Source organism: Triticum aestivum, chromosome 4B (genome assembly GCF_018294505.1).
Source record: "Triticum aestivum cultivar Chinese Spring chromosome 4B, IWGSC CS RefSeq v2.1, whole genome shotgun sequence".
In the NCBI taxonomy this organism is placed as follows: Eukaryota; Viridiplantae; Streptophyta; class Magnoliopsida; order Poales; family Poaceae; genus Triticum; species Triticum aestivum.
In genome coordinates this window covers 658,682,309-658,691,324 of record NC_057804.1, presented here as the reverse complement: position 1 = coordinate 658,691,324, position 9,016 = coordinate 658,682,309, and the positions used below count along the sequence as shown (strand labels likewise).

Below are 9,016 nucleotides of genomic sequence, written 5' to 3'. Positions count from 1 at the left end.
CGCCTCGTCCTCACCGGCGAGGACGCCAAGAACGGCGTCCCCTACCCCAGCTCCACATGGACCCTAACCCTAGGCCTACCCAGCTAGCTTGCCAAGAATGCCCGCCTCCTCTAGCCTATCTGTTTGTTTGTGCTACCGGGCTCTGTTCTGATCCAGTGGCAAAACAGATGTTGGCTGATGCCCGCTGTTCTGTAATGCCTTATTTTCTATACTGCTGTTCTGATCCAGTGGCAAAACAGATGCTAACTCTGTCATGTGACTATCTTCTAATACAGTATCTTTAACTCCTGGGAAGCTTTCTCAGCCTTCTTGATTTTCCCGGTTCTTCTCATTTAGCTTGTCGAAGAGCTCAATTGACTGGAAATAATACAACCTTATTTGATTTGTACTATATAATTTCCTAGCCCTGCTTTTGTGTTTCCATTACTGGTTGAGGAGTCTTGTTCCTTTCATGCAGCATTTGTGAATATCTCTTTTATTGTAGGCAGCTTTAATATGTCTACTAATAGGCAGCTTAAATATGTCTGCCATGCTGATATGTTCTTTTTTTGATAGCCTGCCGCTCCGATTCTTGTTGGGGTGCACGAATTACCTCCGTCTTGGGATCCAGTTGTCACGCCTAATTTCGGTAACGTACACAAGCCTTTTGGCCTCTTGTAGTCTTATTCTTATTTGTTGCTTGTTTATTCTAGTTTGAGGCTCTTGTAGCTCTTGTAGTCTTAAATGCAGTTCTTATTTGTTGCTTCCTAATTCTAGTTTTAGTGCCGAGATGAACTCCGAGATTATCGATCGAATTAGGTTGAACTGCGACAGTAATAACTGTTTACTGTTTAATGATCTAAACGTCTTTATATTTCTTTGTGCAGCATTATTTGTTTTCTGCTACTCTGAATCTGTGTTGAATCATTTTAATAGTAGTGAATTTTGATGGTTATATGATTTTGCCTTGTCTTGCCAAAAAAAGAGGATACAAATGATGTGGATCCGAGAAAACTACCCTTGACCGTTTGATTCAAGGGTATATATATATATGTCAATTCATGATCAGCTCAACTAGCTTAGCTCTCGCGGCTGATTGCTTTGTGCAAGACGTACTATATAGCAGCGACTGCTTTTTTCTTTTCTTGTAAGAAGTATTAATATATGGTTGTTGGTCGCTTCTGTAGTTTGCATGATTTTCATGGAATATTATTGTCCTTTGTCCTAACATCCTGTCAAGTTAAACTTGAATAATCAAGAGAGCGTGGCCTTTGGTCTTGTTCCAGCTTCTAACGAGTAAAATGAATTTGTACATGGAAAATTTCTTTGCTACTCCAGAGTGTGTACACTGAAAATTTGATACCATTGTACACTGAAAATGAAGAGTACAAATTTGCCTGCTTGATCTTGCTCCTTGCTTGCATGCTGTTGGAACAAATCAGGAGTAGTATCGAACTTCAATAAAATTGTTGATCTTGTGTACAAATGCCATTAAATCAGGAGTAGGATTTTCTGTAGCTCCAATATAAATTCAGTATTGCTGTAGCTTCTTGCGGTACCAAGATATTGTCAGTAGCAAGTATTTGGCTGTGCAGTGTTATCTGTATTGCTTGTATCAGTAGTACCATCTGTATTGTTTGGAGTACTCATGTTTGCTTGCTGCGCACCTACAAAAAGAAAATGAAGAAAAAATTAAATTAATATTGTTTGCTGGAAACTTTGCTTTAATATATACAGCTTGTTTCTTGCTAGTAGTACAATGCTCCTACTAGAAGTACAATGCTCCTTGCTTGTTCTATTCCTGAAACTTGCTGTACTATAGGCCTACTTATGTTCCAGAAGGCACTCTAATGTTCATCTAGCAAAACTTATAATTATGAGTTATTCTGAAGGCACTCTAATATTCATCTCTTTTTGTTTCATAAGGTTCTCAAGCACCAGAAGAAGCAACAATAAACAAGCTGGAGGGATAACTTTCTCTCAGATTCTCAAAGATAGATGATCATGACACCAAAAGATGGATATATCTGTATGCGAAATTATAACTGATCTTGAGCTATTCCAGAAGTACTTGTGTTGTGTTATATTTGCTGCAAAATTATGTTGGGGCTGTGATGAACTGTTGTTGCTGCGAAAGATCATGTTGTCATGATAAATTATGATTCCTGGGATTTGGGATTCGAAGTCATGTTGTTATGATAAATTATGATGTTGTTGTGATGATATATTGATAATGCTGCTAAATTATTCCCCTGTAGCAGCTTTTCTCATTTTTATTAGGTGGCCTTTACAATTCTGTAGCAAGGATATAAGGGAGTTAGTTACATTGTAAAGATTGAATTTTTAGATGTTCTACACCATGTTATGTCAATCTTACAAACCCTGCCTACCAAACAGAAATTTTAAACGAAGAGGATTGGGGATGGAGGGGTTTTGGGGATTCAAGGGGTTTTGAGGGGATTGGGTGGAAGGGAGGGATTCACCAAATCCTCCCAAATCCCCACCTCCGAAATCCTCACAAATCCCTTTGTGCCAAACAAGGCCTTAGGGGTTCCCTTTACCAAATTGCAAAATTTGGAAATCAGATGGATGGAAACATATGTACTCCATCACGCATGAAAAAGAAAAGGCAGATGGCTGGGATTCGATTATGGTGATATGGTACCTCGTCGAAATCAACTTCTGGCGGGGTAGAGAGAAGACCTTTCCTCGGGCGGTTGTTCAGCTAGTGATATGGATCTCCCGCCTCATTTATCCTACATGCGTACGAGAACAGGTCAGAGCAGAACATTAACCCGCGCCGCCGCTCGACCATCAGCCCTGCCGCCTGCTCGCTCATCAGCCCGCTGCCCGCGCCACCGCCGCTCCCACAACAGCCTGCGTAGCTGCTCGCCTTTTCCCGTCACCAACGCTCGCCGTACTCTCTCTGCATAAATAGAAGGAAAGGAGAGATAAAAAAAAAGTTCGTGGCTAGGTGCCGTATGGGCAATTTACATCTCTTTTTTTTCGCTTCGCGCCATGTGAGTTGAAACTTTCACCCATGCATGTTAACGACACGCACGAATTTAATTTCTTCTCGTACACATTGAATATATTTCACTACAATGATTTAAACCCAAACAAAATTACCTTGTCGCCTGATTGCTCGGCCGTCAAGGACTAGAGTTCCCCCGCGAAAAAAAGGAATAGAGTTTTGATTTTTGGCCAAAAGAAATCAAATTTCGGCCGAATTTCGTCCATCTTGGCCCGGAATATGTCCCAATCAGTCAAACTTTTTGCCCCGATTTGAAATTTTTGTGGTCCGATCCAACATCTGGAAGGTCCCCATTATGGTTCGGTTGAGAAATAACCACGAAAATAAAGGCCCTAACCCTACACTTCTCATTTCCTCTCAGTCTTTCTGTGTGCACCGCGCACAGGGCACAACACACGCAGATGAGCTTCTCAGGCAGCTAAAGCGCTCCACCTGCAGGGTACACTACCGTTGGGCTGCTATCTTTTTCCTCTACTTAATTTTAATATTTTTTTTCAAAATTCAGCCGAATTTCGGTCCTATTTCTTCAAAATTCATTTTTTGGTTTACAGTTTCGTCCAAGATTTTGCCAAAAACATTGAATGGCTGAAATTTGGCAATTTCGTTTTAATTGCAGAACATTTGTTGAAGAAAAACTCAGCCATGCAATTTTTTAAACCATAATTGTATTCTTTTGGATCATTTTTCCAAAAAAAAAACATTCATATTTCTATTGTTATGTTTTAACAAACTGTACTTGACCTTTACTTATTTTTGTTCTGATCGAGCACACACAACTCCCTCTCTTATCGACGTACCTAGTAATAAGAGGTACCGTCACTCACACGAATAAGCGCATCTCCATCGTCGGCTTTTACTTGTTTGAGTCTACCTTCCGTGGCAGGGACATGGATATGCCAAACATACTTTTATTCTTGAAAAACATTAATATGAATGATAGATTATCTATCTTTTACATATCATTAATGAATTAGGAATATGTATGTTTAATGAATTATCTACCACCAATAGTCTCGGTCAGTGTTTCCTAGGTTCCATTATCAACAGGGCCCATATCTCATTTTACTACATATTCGTTGTTGATGCTAACTCTCTATTGTCAACTTGTTTGGTTGAGTCCACCCTTCATCGACATGGACAAGGATTCATGTGAAACAGATTTTTCATGTTTATTGTGTGTGTACTATAAAGCAAAACATTATTGCACTTAGTTGCAATTTCCTCTTTCATATAAATTAATGAATTAAGAAAAACAATTATCCTCTCCACGATCAAATTGATGTACATCCATCATGAACTAGGACAAGAAATCAGATATACATGCTACAAAGATCATCTTCTCTTGTAGGCCTAGACGTACAAGTCTGTCTCCCTCGAAATCTTGAAAAACACATACATCATCGTCCTTAGAAAGATCATATATTCAGTCTCCGGATGTATATGGAAAATGCAACATTTCCTCAGCACATTAGCCCATGGTTTAACTCATTTACAACCACCAGGCATGCATGTGTTACAATCTAATCGTCAGACAGTTATTTACACTACAATAATCTAGATAAAATCACCAGTCGTTGCATGTGTTTATCCCCATCCATTGAAACGCAAAATGACCGAGAGTCAACGTCAATTGTTTGTTATTGCTTTTGCCCGTCATGTATTTTCTCATATATGTACGATATTAGCAAATGTCCCGTCGGCCATCTCCACTAATGACCGAGAGTTTTACATGGACCGTCGGTTATTACATTTCACCGTCAGGTATTAAATGTGATCCCATCGGTGTAGCCAAAACCGTCAGGTATTAGTAAGTACCGTCGGGCATTACACTGGATGGCCGAGAGTTTTGCTTGGACCATCGGTTATTACATTTCACCGTCGGGTATTAAATGTAATCCCCATCGGTGTAGCCAAAACCATCAGGTATTAGTAAGAACAGTCGGGCATTACATTGGATGGCCGAGAGTTGGAATTTCACCATCGAGTATTTTACTATACCGTCGGTTTAGTTATACTTGTGAGTTGATGTTAACCGTCGGATATTACCACCACCGTCGGTTATTACTGTAATGGCCGACGACCCGTCGGCTATTAGATTTCACCGTCGGAAATATGGGGATTTCTAGTAGTGATAATTCCTTCCAAACTAAAATCCACAAATCACTATACTTATAGAGCATTGCAAGAGCTAATCTAGCAATAAGAGATGAAAGGATAAAGTTGCGAACCTTTGTGATCACCTGGATGGATGGGGTGCCTTCAAATCTTGACAAAATTTGTCAAAAATGGAGGATGAGCTTGAGGAGAGGAAGAAAACGGAGAGGAGAGGAAAGAGGAAGAACAGAGAGCTCGGGCTCGACGAAGGGTTTATATAGGATGATCTTTAGTCCCGGTTGGTTATACAAACCGGGACTAAAGGTGCATCTATAGTCCCGATTCGTGCCACGAACCGGGACTAAAGGTGTTGGTGGGGCCACAGCCTGACACCAGCCTGCCACCACCTCTTTAGTCCCGGTTCATGGCCGGAACTAGAGGTTCGCCACGAACCGGGACTAATGAGCACCGCCCGCCTAGCCGTTGGAATCGGCACTAATGGTCACATTAGTGCCGGTTCATTTACAAACCGAAACTAATGAGCTGAACATTAGGCCATTTTTCTACTAGTGTATAAATTAGTCTCATGTAAGCATATGCCATCGGGAGGTCCTATGCAGCACTGCATGCGCCCGTTAACGATCTGGCGCCTGCAGCGCCGCTACCATGGGTCGACCCACTAGCGTGTTGCCCTAGTTTTTTTATTTCTTTTGTTATGAGAATACAATTATGAAATAAAAAAAGGTTTACATATTTAAATAAAAAGGTTCATCCATTTGAAAAAAAATCATATCTTTAAAAAAGGTTCATCAATTTGAAAAAAATTCATTCAAATTGAAAAAAGTTCATCCAATTAGTAAAAATTTCATTAATTTTTTAAAAATACATCAAATTTGGAAAAAGTTCATAGAAATTGAAAACAAGTTTATGTATTTTTAGAAAAAGTTCATTGAACTGAAAAAATAGTTCATAAATCTTAAAAAATCCATCCATTTTCAAAAAGATGTTCATCAAATTTAAAAAAAGTTCATTGATATTAAAAAAAGTTCATCAATCTGAAAAAAACTGTTGAAATTTTCCAAAAGTTCAACAATATTCAGAAAAGTTCATAGAATTTTCAAAAAAGAAAATGTACCGGCGCCTAATGGGCCGGCCCATTTACGAACGCCAGAGGCGCCAGTTAACAAAAATGCACGTTAACTGGCGCCTGTGGCACCAAATAGGAAATGCCATTGCCATCAATATCAAAACATACTTAAGGACACGATTCCATTTCTCTTCTCACCCGGTTGGGCGACATCAAGCCTAGTGGGCTGCTATTCCACACGAGCACTAACCTTGAGAAACTATGCACAATTGCTATATCTCGCTTTATTGCGAGATGGATGGATCACTCGCCTACAACGCTTGGGTGACTCGTCATGCCCAACAAGCGGTTTTAGAAACCTTCTATGGTAGAGCGTGGGAGTGGTTTTAGGAACCGGAGGTTTTGTTCTTCTGCTTTTTCTATGTTCTTATTGGTTTTTGGTTTTCTGTCTATTTTTTAATTTCATGTGTCATTTTTTGTTTTGCTATTTTTTTTCTCTTTTTTGTCTGTACATTTTTCCCTTTCATGTTTAGTTTTTCATTTCCCCTTCCATTTTTCCATCTTATAACACGTTGACACTTTCTCAAATATGAAATGAGTGAACTTTTCATATGTTATGAACATTTGAAATACCATATGATTTTATTTTTGAATGATACATAGGTTTAAAAATTTTGAGCGAGCAATTTTACATTTCATGAACATTTAAAAATCATGAAATTTTTTAAACACCGGTATAGTTTTTAAATTTCACCGTTTTTTGAATGGTACAGACATTTTTTTACAAATGCGTGAACAAAATTTTCCATTTTTTGACATATTTTAAAACATGTGAACATTTTGTAAATTATACAAACATTTCAACTGCGCGAAGAAACTCTTTGTGTTTCATGATTTAATTAATGACAAATAAACATTATGGAAAACCAAGTAAAGTAATTTTCTCTCTCTACATATACAACATTGTGGAATATATCTACCAAGTGAAAAAAAGGAAGAGGAGAAAAGACTGCAAGCTAGAATGAAAGCTAGCCCATACAACATGATTGGAGGCGAGCGCTACATGTAGCTTGCTAAGAACATCTACATCCACAATGACCACCTGCACGCACTCCACAACACAAAATTACACGTGCTACAAGCCGACAACGACCCACACCTATCCGTACGCGCGCACACCACACGAGCGCCAAGCACACATGGTAGCACACGACAAGAGTGCCAAGAATGCACGCTGGCCAAAGCATGCTACATGCACACGTAAACGGCCACAGAATCCTGACACATCAGCTGCGCCCAACACACCGCGAACCGAAACATTGCTACAACACATGCACACAACTCTCTCGTTGACAACAGCTCCCAGCGTCGCAGACGTGTGCACATGTGTAGCGTTGCCATGCAGTCAAGTGATATATAGGCATGACAACATGCACGTGGGGAAAGAGATAGGGAGACCGGTAGGCGGGGGAGAGGATACAATGACAAGTGAGCGGGGGAAGAGATAGACAGATAGAAAGAGGTGGTGTGGCTGACATGTGGGGCTAGGTGGTGTCTAGGTTGACGTGGCGGACGTGTCTGAGCCTGTCCGGACACCTCTACGTACCCACAGATATGGGTTGAGTGTGAGGGTGCAAGACAATCCAGACATATGAGCTGAGTTTAGAGAAATGTCTGATTGAATGTCGTTTTTCTTCTTTATCCCGTCCAAGCCTTGTCTGGATTGTCTACACGAATGTATAGAGAGGAAGTGGGGGCTCGGGTTGAAGATGCTCTACATGTAGCTCGCTAAAGAGCAACCTATAGAGGCGAGTGAAGCAGGAGGGGCATTTTGGCTCCTGGATGAACAATACCGCAAAAAAGTGGTCAAATATTTTCAAGGATGCGTGACAAATTTCATGCGAAACGGGGCAGTAGTGTTTCGCCGGTAAAAAAGAACCAAATTTGAGGTGACATTTGGTGTTTAATTTGTTTTCTTTCCACAAGCCAAAATGTTTAACCTTTTTGCATAGCATCTGGATGTGACTATGAATACATAAAAAATCCGTTGGATTTTTTTGACATTTCAAAAGTTATTTTCCCCATGCATGAGCACGTGCTCCGGGGGAGCCAAATTGGATTTCTGCGCGTGAAGCTATGCTTGAACGATCATCTAACTCCTTTGTTGCGAGATGAACAAAAAATAAGGACGGAAAGAGAAAAGACTAAAAACATGAAAAATACAAAAAGGAAAAATTGAGATAGTACAAAATAAGAACAACTCTTATAAATACAACATTCTCCGAAAAGAGAATAGCCATATTTATATCAAAAGAAAGATTCGAAGCGAAACAACCTGTGGTTGGATGGTTAGAGGGACTGTGGTATCCCCAGCCCATCAGAGTTTAAATTCCGGTGCTCGCATTTATTCGCTCATAGGGGATAGGGTATGCGTGTGTGCGTTCATAGGGATGAGTTTATGTGCGGGTATATGAGCGCTTGTGTCTGTACTGTATTAAAAAAATTCCAAAGAAAGAGAAAAGAAAAAAGAAAACAGAAGACAAGAAAAGGGAGAAGAAAAAACCAGCCGACGAGCGAACCGAGTTCGGCCCGCTCGTTCTCCCCCCTCTCTCCCCCACGACTCCTCTCGCTACCTAGGGTTCCCGGACGCGCCGCCGGCCCCGCTCCCCGGCATCCCTCCGGCCGCCGCCTCCCCCACCTCCCCCGTCGCCCACAGTATCAGCCCGGAGTCCGCCGCCCACCCTCCCCGCCGTCCAGGTCATCCAGGCCGGACGCCGCCTCGCCGCCGCCTCCGCCTTGCCCACCCTCACTCCCTACGCCCC

At 41.0% G+C, this 9,016-nt stretch overlaps 1 long non-coding RNA gene across 1 annotated transcript in view; it reads left to right on the top strand.

The window, feature by feature from the left end:
* LOC123089700 (uncharacterized) overlaps positions 1 to 2,350 on the top strand; it is a 2,889-nt gene extending 539 nt beyond the window's left edge. Inside the window, exons 2-3 of the long non-coding RNA XR_006442360.1 lie at positions 556 to 628; positions 1,906 to 2,350. This is a non-coding gene — a long non-coding RNA (uncharacterized lncRNA). The remainder of the gene's footprint in view (positions 1 to 555; positions 629 to 1,905) is intronic.
* Positions 2,351 to 9,016: the final 6,666 nt, after the last annotated feature.